Source organism: Megalops cyprinoides, chromosome 7, assembly GCF_013368585.1.
Source record: "Megalops cyprinoides isolate fMegCyp1 chromosome 7, fMegCyp1.pri, whole genome shotgun sequence".
Taxonomy (NCBI): Eukaryota; Metazoa; Chordata; class Actinopteri; order Elopiformes; family Megalopidae; genus Megalops; species Megalops cyprinoides.
The window spans coordinates 20,200,328-20,212,997 of record NC_050589.1 but is presented as its reverse complement, the minus strand read 5'-3'; positions in this window follow the sequence as shown (position 1 = coordinate 20,212,997).

The following is a 12,670-nucleotide window of genomic DNA, read 5'->3' as shown; positions in this document are numbered from 1 at the left end:
CTCAAGTGCAAAACTTGAAATTTAGTTTTTATTACCCACAGCCTCTTTTCTTCCCTGCATTCCTGCTTTTGCCTCTGGAAACTTCTATGATGATTACAACAAATAATGAAACAAAATCAGCACAAATGCATTCACTGCCCCGTTCTTTTGAAAGGCACTTTTGGCAATTTGTTTGGTCCCAGCATTCATTGTAAACATGATTTATACATAGAGACAGAAATGTAAACTCTTATAATTCATTAATTTGCCATATTTAAGGCTTATGAAATGTTTCATTCTAAATGCCAGCCTCTGACTCCATCAATGAAAAAAAGGCTGCATCTATGCAAGGGCAGTAAAAGGTTCTTTCACCTTCTATCAGAATGAATTACTCTGTGTATTGGCGCTAAGACAAAGTCCTAGCTGAATGTCATTTCTCACCTAAGAATGCGAGTTTGATGGTACTTGATATATTTACTGAAACACTGGTCTAAAGACAGTACAAAGTAAGTTTAGATAGGCCTCAGCATGCCCTAAGGCAACATAAACTAGATGCTTCAGTTCTTCAGCAGAGTCAATTATGGTCATGTCTTGTGACTACGGCAGTTTGTTTCTAACCCACGTTTTCTTTGGAGGGGAAATGGTACCAAAAAAAAAAAACAATCACAAGACTTGCATCAATGAAAAAGTTTTGGAAAGTTCTACAAAAGTTTCCTGAGCACTTTATTGCCGTACACAGACAATTAGATATGTAGCTTTTAACCGTCCACCCACTGTCTGTGCTGAAAACATAACCTTAAAAGAGGAAGTCAGAAAAAAGTATGCACAAATTTACAGTCTCACCTGTATTTTCTCCAAAGAAAGGAAACTCCTCTCCTCTTGTAATATACTGCAGGTAGAAAGGTAAAGTGTCTATTGGCATTTTATCAGCAATTTCCCTAGGCAAACAGGCCTGGCTGTGTGTCCTGTCATTCAAATAGAGTGTGAAGCTCCGTGCCCCACTTTTTATATATATGTGTTCAATTCACATTTTCCTATATTTACATATGAAAGGGGTGGGGCTATATGGACTCTTGTGACCTTTTCAAGCACATGGAATGGACATTCTTCCCTTCAGCCATGTCGTCTCAGGTTATTCACACTTTCCTTCTGCCTGGATGCTTTAGTTCCCCTGTGGGAAGATTACACAAGAAAGACAAATTACTAGATTTTTCCTTCACAGTTTAACAGGAGACTTAAGCAAGACATCTGAAAATATGCTTGCATAGAAATAGCACATACACAGCAAACCCAAAACATCTAATAGATTATTACTACAAATACAAATTACTACAAAATATTTAATATTTAATATGATTACTATATCATTGCATTAATTAATGCATGGTGTTTTTTGGTTGTCATATCATCAATGTATGTTATTATCAATTATATTGATAAATATAGTATTAGATTGTACAGTAAAAACATGGTCTGCCCCCTTGTGGACACTGAGACATTTAAAGCTACCCATTGTATTGAGGTAACATAACAAATACATCATTTTCACATCCTGGGAAGAATACAATATTATACAATGATAAATATACAAAGTTACCAAAATGAAATCTGTCCTTTCCTTTTCAGTATTTAATATGGGAGCTTTTAGCTATTTCACACTGAATAACAACATCATGTAGTTCTTAGAACTGTAATTCTACTGTCCCCTAGTGGATACTAGGCAGAACAGTATCTCTGAAACACACAGATTGCCGTGTATGATTTTGTGTGGTGTACAACCTCATGCCTGGAGTGCAATCCTACATATACTGTTCTTCTCCAGCACATTACTGTATGTGTACAATATAAGTGCAGATTGTTACATACACCAATGGCAGGTATAGGTATTTCCAATCCTGGAGGGCCTGAGAACTTGTTGGTTTTTCAAATCTAAATAGTTTGACTAAAGTCAATATTCAAAGAAGAAGTCCACTCATTTAATGTTCCAGATAAATAAATAGTTGATAACTAAACAGTATTTAAATCCTGTAGTGCTTTGGCCAATGGGGACCAGGCTACCCAATCCCTGATATATTTGTATATGTGCTCAAGACTGTACATAAAAATGCAAAACATCTGCTACATAAGACCCACATGAGTCACCTGCTTGCCAGCACTGCCTTACACGGAGTGAAGTCACAACAGCAATGCTACCTCCTTCCCAACCGTACAGTTACCATGGAGATGAGGCAACAATACTCACACGAATGGCAACGTAAAAAACTGTAATCAACAGCACAGAGAGACTATACTCAAGCAGTGTATGTAATTGGCATCAATACACTAAAATACATACACTTTCTACAGATTCAGGACAATTACTAATTATTGAATCTCTTTAAAACAGAAAACATCCAATTTTCACAATCGTATACAACTTTTTTCAGCAATTGAACATATACAACACCCCAGATTATACAAGGGCTGCATAAATTTTAGGAAGTGTTAACAATTCATAATACAAAGACTGCAGTATGGAACATATATGAAAAGGACATTGAGCTCATTGCATGGATCTGTGTGTTGGGAAAATGGGTCTAGCTTGAAGAGGGTTCATGGGATGGAACTGCTCTGACAGCATTATTATGGTCTTTAGCTAGCACCACTTGAAACAGAAATGGAATAAATGAATGCAAAAGCTTCATGATAAAATTCTTAAATGGGCCTTGGCCTGCCCCTCTGGGTGGTTTACTTTAAGACATGCATGAATGAAAGGACTCTCTGCCCAACCAAGTGTGAAAAATGTGAGACACATCACCACAAGCCATCCCTTTTAGATGCAGATTATATGATAAGTGTAACCAGGGAAACAGCAGTGGGTTGGCTTTGCATCTGATGCAGGTGAATAAACAATATTTCTAATTAATGACCACTGCTCTCTGTAAACAAGACTTGAGTTGGGAAATATTTGAATGTAGGTGATGTACGTGTCAGACACATATTTCAGAAGATTTGATATCTGGCCATACTGCAAGCCCAAAGATACAACATACTTTGACTGTCCACCACCATGTATTCAGTGTCTTTTGAATTAGTGAATTGTATGTGTTCCTTTCAAAGGCAGTACAAATACAAACATTAACACAGACAGACAAACACACAGACAAACAAACACACACACACACACACACATGCACACACATGCGCGCACGCACACACACACACCCACACACACACACACACACACACACAAATCCTCCTTGTACAGAGACGTCAGACTCCTCAAAGAAATGTAGCCAAGAAACTGAGCTGCCAGGCCAATTCTGATCATTGTAAACAGGTGCCCATTTTATATGGATGATAAATGACTACCTACTGTTCTCAACTAGCATGCATTCAAATATCTCATTCTATCAGACCTTCCTGCTCTTTCATATTTTGCAATATTCTCACTGTACATTATGGACTCTAATGTGTTTCTATGTTTCAATCAAACTGAACAAGCAAAAATTCTGTGTGATATTTCATTTGCATTGATAATAGTAATAGTTCTGTCCAGTCTATGCAGAGAATTAATCAGCCTTTAAACAATGTCTGTAGACATAGACTCTCATTATATTCTTGCATATTGCCTGAGGAATATGTAACCCATCAGCCTGAATTCCTCTACTCCTTCACTACCAATCAGCAGTCCTACACAAGTCAGTCTTCCTATCCTCTTCCATGTACATCCATCCTTTATTCCTAACCTCATCTACAAAACTCCCTTGCCTTGAGTCTTATACTTTAGCAATTTGCTGCCCTCATCCTCCTCCTCCTCCCTCTCAGTCCCTCTCATTTGACCTTTGGTCTCCATTCTATCACCTCCTCCCCAATGTCTTCCGGTACCTCTTATTCCATTGGCCTCCTTGCATCATTACCTGTCAGACTGTGCCCTCTGTCTCTCTTTCTCCTTGTTTTCTGCTCTCTGTCTGTAGCTGTGTATGCGTGAGCCAGATTTTCCAATACTAGGAAAAGCACGAAGAAGGAACTGCTGTCTCCAGTTTGTGACGGTAATCTTCCAAGCAGGTGCCTCATCTTGACTTGCTCTTTTGAGATAGAGTGAGCCCTGAAAGACACTTATCAGGCTGTCTTGATTTTGGATATTGATCACAGACTTTTGGTGCCAGTTTGGTTAACCAACCATGAATGAGTGACTGTGATAAACTTTAAAGAATCTGACTGCTGCATATGGGGACTACATTACCTCACCATAACCACTAACTACATCTGCAACAGAGCACTGGAACTCCATCCTGCATCCATCTTACTGACAGCATAAAGCTGCAGTTGTCTTGCTTAGAGGAAATAATGCTTAATCTGTTTTTTTTCTTGATTTCACCAATCTGATCAATGAATTAAGGCATCCAATGTTGAATAAAAACACATCTATTCAAATATCTGCCTGGTTCTCAGAAGCTGCTACCTTGATTCCCAGAATTTCAACCTGAACTACAGCCAGCAGTGACATCTCATCACTCCAGCCCCTGAGTGACATCTGAGACAATATTATATAGCTCTTAAAAATAATTGCATCAGTGAGCACATTATTATGAGATAATGTAGCTTTAATGTACTGTAGTTTTGAGATCATGTAGTACTATCGCATAAGGTAATGTTGCACATACAGATCATTATTTGGCTCTACAGTACATGCATTTTAGTATGATATAGGTATATTGCACTTTCAGCTTGATGTTAATTTACAATTACAGGTTTACTATACGTACAGTACGCTCCGGTCATCTGTTGCATCTGGGATGCATTGAATGTATCATGTAACAACAGCCTATTGCTTCGGATGAGAGCATCTGCCAAATGATTACATTCAACAATCAAGGCCACTTGGTTTCCATTGCTCAGTTAATTACTGTAATGAGAAAACCTTTAAATAACATTCAAATCTATATACGTGTCTCTTGTATTTCTGAAAACATAACTCGACACATACAGCGATGAATTCCTGTAAGTATTCTGTAAAACCAATATTTGTCTTATTCTGTGGTCGAGAACATGAAACAACAAGAAAACCAGCCAAGCACTACGTCATCAGGCCCTCCCAGCCTATCATCTTGGAAAGTAAGAATATTTGAGAACATTTCAACAAATAAAAACTATAACCTGTCTGGTCTGACAGAGGTCTCTCTATGCCCTGGCTTTGCATTAATTGTGATATATGGAATCTGAATTTGGAAATGTCCAGGTAACAATAGGATCTTGAGTGAAAGTTTTCCAAACAATTTCTACATTATCTACATTATACTACAATATCTTCTGCAGGGGGCACTGTTGTATAGCAGGAGAGCACATATTCGAATGCTGTGGAGAGGGTCATTGTGAACCTGCTCCGCAGTGGCCAGCACGGATAGCTGGTTTTGTCAATGCCACCCTGATGCAGAAGCGAGACAGCGATATCCACAGATATCTGGCAAGGTAAGGATACTACTAAGACACAACACTAATGCAGGCACGGCTCATACATGAACATTTAGGAAAGAGCCAGGGATGAACAAAGTTTCCTATGAAATGCATAGGTTAATTACGACACTGTGACGTTCAAGACACATGGTTATGACACAATTTTGCTGAAATAGTGGGAGACCTTGGTGCTCTAGCTAGAGGGATTATTTTCTCCCTTTTAATGGCAGATATATACCTCACATAAAAGCAGTGACCTATTTGTATACTTGTAAGGTCACTTCAGAAAAGGATGCAAAGAAAGATTTTGCAGGTAGGTGAACAGATTGATTTCTGAGAATCGACGGATCGAATTCTCTGCAGACAATAAAGGCACGTGTACATAAAATCACTGAGCCATGCAGCTGTCCTTTTGATATAGTTTTAATAACTGTTGACAGGAAATGTGACAGCACTTTTGTGATAGCCTTTTATAAGGCTGATGAAAGTATGTGCAGATACATTATCTATGGAGAAATTATTGTTATTTTTCTCAGGAAATCTTGCCGGTAAATTCATGCAGTATCAAAGAGCTATCTGTATTCTAACTGACTATATCAGATGGTGTCCTGTGCTGATGGTATTGTATATTTTCTGTATGTTCCTTATTATATACTTATACTGGTTTACAATGCATGCTACCTATTTGTATACCATAAAAATGAAACCAACATTGAACTGAACAGCAAATAGCCAAATAGCCATCCCAATACACACAGTGTTTATTCAGATGGCAGGTAAGCCATCTGTCACATAATGGGCTGGTGGGGCATACCCACTACTTGTACAAGCACTGAGACCTAGACCCTCTCGACAGTTTCCTACAAAAAGAACCAAAGGGACCCTGAGGCCTGATATTTCAAGGATTAATTTCTGGACCAACATCATTTAAACAAACGGAATTTGAATACAGTCTCACAATAAATGCCCAAACCTTATCCTTAACCCTATGCCTAAATTATCACCTTCTTCCAAATCATTTTTTTCTTCTCTGTCTTTTTTAAGGATGCTAATATAAAAGTTAATAAAAAGATTATCTAAGATTGTTCAACATACATAGGGAGCAAAGGAAGAACCAGGGACCACTACAACCACAGCGTCAATGCCAAGTTACTAGTTAGCACATTATATTATCAGCCAATTAGGTATCTCCTCAGTTAGTTAGCTAATATGCTAGTTAGCAGAATAAAATAACTGAAAATTGACTTAACTCTGAGCTTGCTAGTTACTTAACTAGTAAGAGTGAAAGTTGATTTTGCTTGATAATTTTGTTGAGATCTGATATACTTTTTCTTGCTAGTAAACAACCATATTTTATATTTCACTACTTAGCTAGCTAACGTGCTACCTACCCACATGAAATCTTTGAAAGTTTATTTAACCTTAAGCTTGCCAGCTAGCAAGCTAATTAGACTGAAAATCTTGCATATCGAGTCTTTTAGCTAATTTTCTAGAAAATAAGGTTGATAAAGGATTGCTCTCTCTTTCTAGCTAGCTATCTTACTTTACTTTCCACCAGTCAGGTACCTTGCCAGCTAGCTAAATGTAACACCATCATGAAGTATTTTACTAGTGTTGGGCACTATGAGCTGCTTCAGTGTACCTTTGCGTACATTCTACAAGTGATTCTGCTTGCATACAAGTTTACCTTGCCTTTTAAGGGGTTGTGTGGACCTAAACCATTCCAGTAGAATGCACCCCACACCCCAACAGAACTGCCAGAAACCTTAAAAGTGGGAAACAAATATTTGGTCTTGAAAGTGTCTTTTACTGTTTGCCACAAATGCACCCATTGGCTTGTTGAGCACAGGGGGAATGATGAGTCATTTGATGATATGACTTTTGCCCCACTACTGAGTAGACCTGCTTGTGTTCTTTGCACCAGTTTTCTTGCTAATGTGCATTCTTAGGTGTAATATGGGGTTTATGCACTGCAACCGGACCATAGTATCCTTCTCTTGACTGGCTGTTCTTTATGAAACTGCCTCCTCATGCCCTAGAATGATCAGCTGTTTCAAAGTTGCCTGTTTGTTTTCCCTCGCATCCTGAACCAATGTGCGGACATTGCAGTTGAGAAATATGTGCTTTTGACCACAGTTGACCCAAGTTAATAATGTTTTTCCTTCAGCCTTGCACATTAGTCACCATTCCTCATGAAACATCAGAAACGTCAGCAGATTTTGTCACTGAAGCTCCTGCTAACATGTCCCAGTGATCACTCTCTCAAAATCAGTGAGATCTCTCCTTCTAGCCAAGGTAACTAATATAATGGAAAGCCGAACCTGTCCAGCATTTTCACACATGACCCAAAGCATTTGCTTTATTAACTCTGGAACCACACCCACGTGGAACCACCTGATTTCAATATATACATACAAGTGAATATTGAACCGTAAATACCCAGTAAATACCATGTAAATATCCTATTTACCGAAGAGTTTCTTTCATTTTGGCAGTTACCTAGGGATGAACACACAGGAAATTGACTGAACCATAAATTAAAGTAAGAAAGTAGTTTACTATTGGTTACTATCCATCTTATTTTATTTCCAGCAAGCTGAGTACATGGTAAACTAGCTAGTTACAGCTATTAAATGTATTAAAATTAGTTCGGTAGAACAAAGACTGCAATGATAATACATATGAGTATGACATAGTATGTTCGTATTATTTGATATAGTACTCTTGCTTTCATGGAAAACAGACATGCTATTGATCTTCATCATAGTATAAAATCGAAGGTTGACACTACAACTTCACATCTGGCAAAGACTGAAAAACACAATGTGACAAAACAAAACAAAACCTATGGGTTGTCACAATAACAATACCGTCATACAAGAACAGCCCTCTGTGCTTCATAATTGGTTGCTGGGATGCAACACAAGCCTGGGATTCTCACATGACAATCTGAATCCTGGCTAAATCACAAAATCCATCATAGTACAGCAGTCTTTTCCAATTTTTGTCAGCGCTTTCCATCCACACGGGTCAGCCTCCAATGGCACTGGTTCAGTCATTTGCCATAAAATTGGTGAAGTTGAGGTTCAGGTTTCGCCTGACATCCCAGTGTCAAGGTTACATTTCCAAACAATTAAATGACATGCTTTAGTCCATAGATTCCCCCACAAAGGGTCATTTTAATGAATGCCCATGACTTATAATTAATGTTCATTTCCACAGCTGATTATTTTCCCTCATGCAACCCTAATGACCTCCTTACAATGGTAATGGAGGACATGCATCAGAATAATTGTACCTGAGCCAGTGATCCTTGTTTATGCATGAATGTTTCCATCGCAGCTGGCCTCGGATCGAAGGCGGATGATCTGTGCAACCATATCACTGGGCCCCTTAGTTTAAAAGGTGGCATAAAGTGAACCTCCCCATCGGAATTAATGACATGCATTGCAATTTTACATGACTGCGTGTTGTGTCTAAAGGCCACCTTAATACAGCCTTCAGACAGGATGTGCAGTTGCATAAACTCTTAATTTAAGTCGCCGTTTTCAGTGGGGAAGAAAGCACAGAAGCAGGAGAGCTATCTGCAGAGTGATTAGTAAAATGCAGTTTCAAGCTACATGTAACACATTTTCTATACTATTTCAGGTTTTCTGAGTATGACAGTTGAAGATTACTATTGAAATTTCTGAATTTCCCAATACATATAAGCCTGTAGCTTATGTATGTAGCTCAGCTATGCATCACTTTAAATTAAAGAGGGAATTCTCTTCTTTGAAAACAGACTGAAAGTAACAATACAAATGCTGAGTATATTCAGACAAACAATGTTACATTACAACCATTTGCTGTATGTGATCATGAGTCAAATGCTAAAATGTTATAACCCTGTTATGAACACCTTCATAACCAAAACTTATGTCACTGTCATTTAGCAGATGCTCTTTTCCAGAGTGACTTAAATATGTTGCGATTTTTACATGTTATCCATGTTATACAGCTAGATATTTACTGAGGCAATTGTGGATTAAGGGAACAGCTGCAGTACCCCAGTGAGAAAAATCGAACCGGCAACCTTTTGGTTACAAGCCCTGCTCATTAGCACTATGCTACACTGCCACCCCAGTCATTGAAATGAAATTGGTACAACAGTCAAAGTAAGTGTTAGAGTCATCTATACTAAAAGTACAGAAATGAACTTATATTACATTTAACAAAGACTACAGGCAAGTGTTAGCTTGACAGGACATTGTTTAAAATGACCGTATACGCAGTCATTTTTAATGGTTTCATTTTTTTAATAGTCATGCAGTCGCAATGTCAAATGTGTCCAATTTTCACCTTCTCATGTTCCTGATGTCCCTCTTTTAAAACAGCCAAGTTAAAATTGTGCCCTCTGGGTTTATGGCTTTTTAGTTTATTGCCATCTGTCCTGAACCCAACCCTAACTCCTAATTAAATGGAAACCCTGAACTATCACTTTCCCTAGGCCATGTGCTGATGTGAAAGGTGGTTTAGGAGCTTGTGCTGTGCTGAGATGAGATAAGGAAGTACATGCCATTTTGAATAGAATACTGCCAGATTTACAAACATCTAAATTACTAAAATCTGCAAATCTTCTCTGAAACAAATTATTTATTGGGCTACAGTGGCATATTGTCCTGATTTGCTTTTCATTAATGGCCAGACATTTCCACCAATACTCTGCTGTTGAGTGCTTTTTTTCAAATGAGTTGAATTTTATTGTAATAAAAAAGTCATATTATGAAAATAAGTATGGCAAAGGGAAGGCGTTTCAGATGCCATAGCTTGATGAAATGAGTGCCTGAGAATGTGCTGATAAATATAAGGAAATGAAATAAATGCCATGAAGCAAGTGATACTGTTGTAGTCAGTGGGGAAAAAGAAATGAGAACAAAGAGAAAACATGACATTCTAAAACAACCTTTGTCTGTTTTCTATGTGATCTGCGCTTCACTCAACAGTAGATGTACAATGGCATAAGTCTGACCTTTTAGCCAGGCAAAATAACCTCTGTTATAGCACCCACCTGAGGCATTTTCTCTTCCCATCCAGCACATGGTCAGTGACTTGATAACAATGGAGATACATCTAAAGCACATGCTTCAGGCTCTGCAGAGGATGCATACTCTATTGCAGAAACATGCTTGATTACTGTGATAATACATATCTACAGTGTCTTTCTCTTACAGTATTTTTTGCTGTTCATTCTCTTCAGCCTAATCATTATGCTGCTTTGGCCTTTGAGTAATGAAGAAAGTATTGCACCATTTCGATTTTTATACAATATTTGTTCATTTCAGTGACTGCTGAACTTCAGTACAAGTTTTCCCCAAACATAACTAATTAACATCATAATAAAAGCAAACTAGCAAAATCTTCAGTGAAGAAGAGATGAAATTCATTGCAACATTTCACACTGTATCCAGGTATGTGTGCCAAAAAGTGCATCTGTTGTACAATATTATGATGATAGTTGAACAACTGTTGGTACTTCAGATCAAGCTGTGTCATCTGTGATCATGCTGACAAATAATATTTACAGGTGGCAACACATTCAGTGAGCCACATTTCTAGACGCAAACCCACTTCACTGGATTTGCTTCAGTAAGAACGATTTCTGCATGAGGGAAGCGTATGTTAACACTTCTGTGTACAAGTTGCTTAATACAGGATGTACTGGCGAGTCTCTAAATCACATACAAAAGAGACACTTTCCTTGAGTACCTCTCTGCCGGTCTAGTTGCTTCATTAAGAAAAGGTCTTTTGGTGGAAAAAAAACAAGAGACTCAAGGATTTATTCCAAATTACATTCAACGATAAGTGTATGTGATATGACTCGCCAGGATGAGATCGCATTTGACGCTCCGCCTAATTAAAGTCTATTCAACCTGGGCTGTGCACGTCTCCCACATCAGGGTGCACAAATGCAAACAGGAGATAAATGGATCTTCAAAAGGTCACCGTCACTTTGGCAGGAGAGGAAAAGAGATTCCGTGAAACAATGTGTAATTGATTCATCATAAGGCCAGCCTAGGGCTGAGAACTTGTTTTCTGTAGAATTAATCAGCAAGACCTGTTAGGAAATAGCACCAAGTGAAGATGTTCTTTACAGTTTGGGGTGGCTGCCTGACGGGGCACCCTGCGTCTGTTTGCTTGGCTTTCTGTAAATCCATTTGCAGTGATTAAAGACAACAAAGTCAACATCCTGCGACAACCTGCTCCCGTTTCATGTTGTCAGGGATTTTGTTGTTCAAATATTTGAAATACTGATCACCTGTCTAACTCTCTCTGCACATATATGTTTCAAATACAGGAACATAAAGTACATATCTGAAGTACTTTTTGTATTTTGTTTCAAAATAAAGGTGGTGCCCACTATTATGATACAATGTCTTCCTGGGAACCCTGTCATAACACATAACTTAAGGAACTGAACCCTGTTTCACATAGAGACCATGTCATAAAGGTTGGCAACAGGCCTGAAGACGGGTAAGAAATTTAATATTTCATAAGAAAGGCTAGATAAATGTGGGATTACATCAACATTTACATATACTTACACATTAAATACAGTATAACTACTAAGCACTGTATAATGACTGAGGAATAAAAAGACACAGATAACAGTGCAACTCAAATTACAGGCTTTGAATAAATGCTTATTTAGTGACTGGGCAAGAATACTTCAATATGCAGGTTGCCACAAAAAGGGGAAATGAAGTCCTGTTACGCAATCCACCATCAGTAAAATCATATTTGGTAAGTGGGAGGGCACAGGGTTTTTATTTAAGGTGTCAGGAGTTAAAAGAGATATGGCTTGTAGCTGTGAAGTCTGAAAGGTATGGAATGGGGGGAGGTAGAGGTGGGCCAGACCGACAACACGAGGACTTAGGAATGTCACGGTGACAGAGAGCCGCAGGAGGTCCAGAAAGGTCAACCCGGCAGAGGGAGCTTTCCCTGTCAGGCAGCACCTGTCAAACGGAGCCAGCACCCCCGACACTAGGGACAGAGCTCCATGTGATGTCACGCTGTCACGACTTTAGGGAGGGAGGCAGGGAGGATGTGGTTTCGAGAACCCAGACACTCTTTAAATGTCCTCTGGGAGACAGAGTTGGATTGCTGGAGTGTGTCATGTCATGTTTCATTTGTCAGTTTCACCTAAACTGTAACAACAGGGTTTTTACATATTAATTACCACAGTTCACCTTGATAACAGGTACATAAGTAAAGT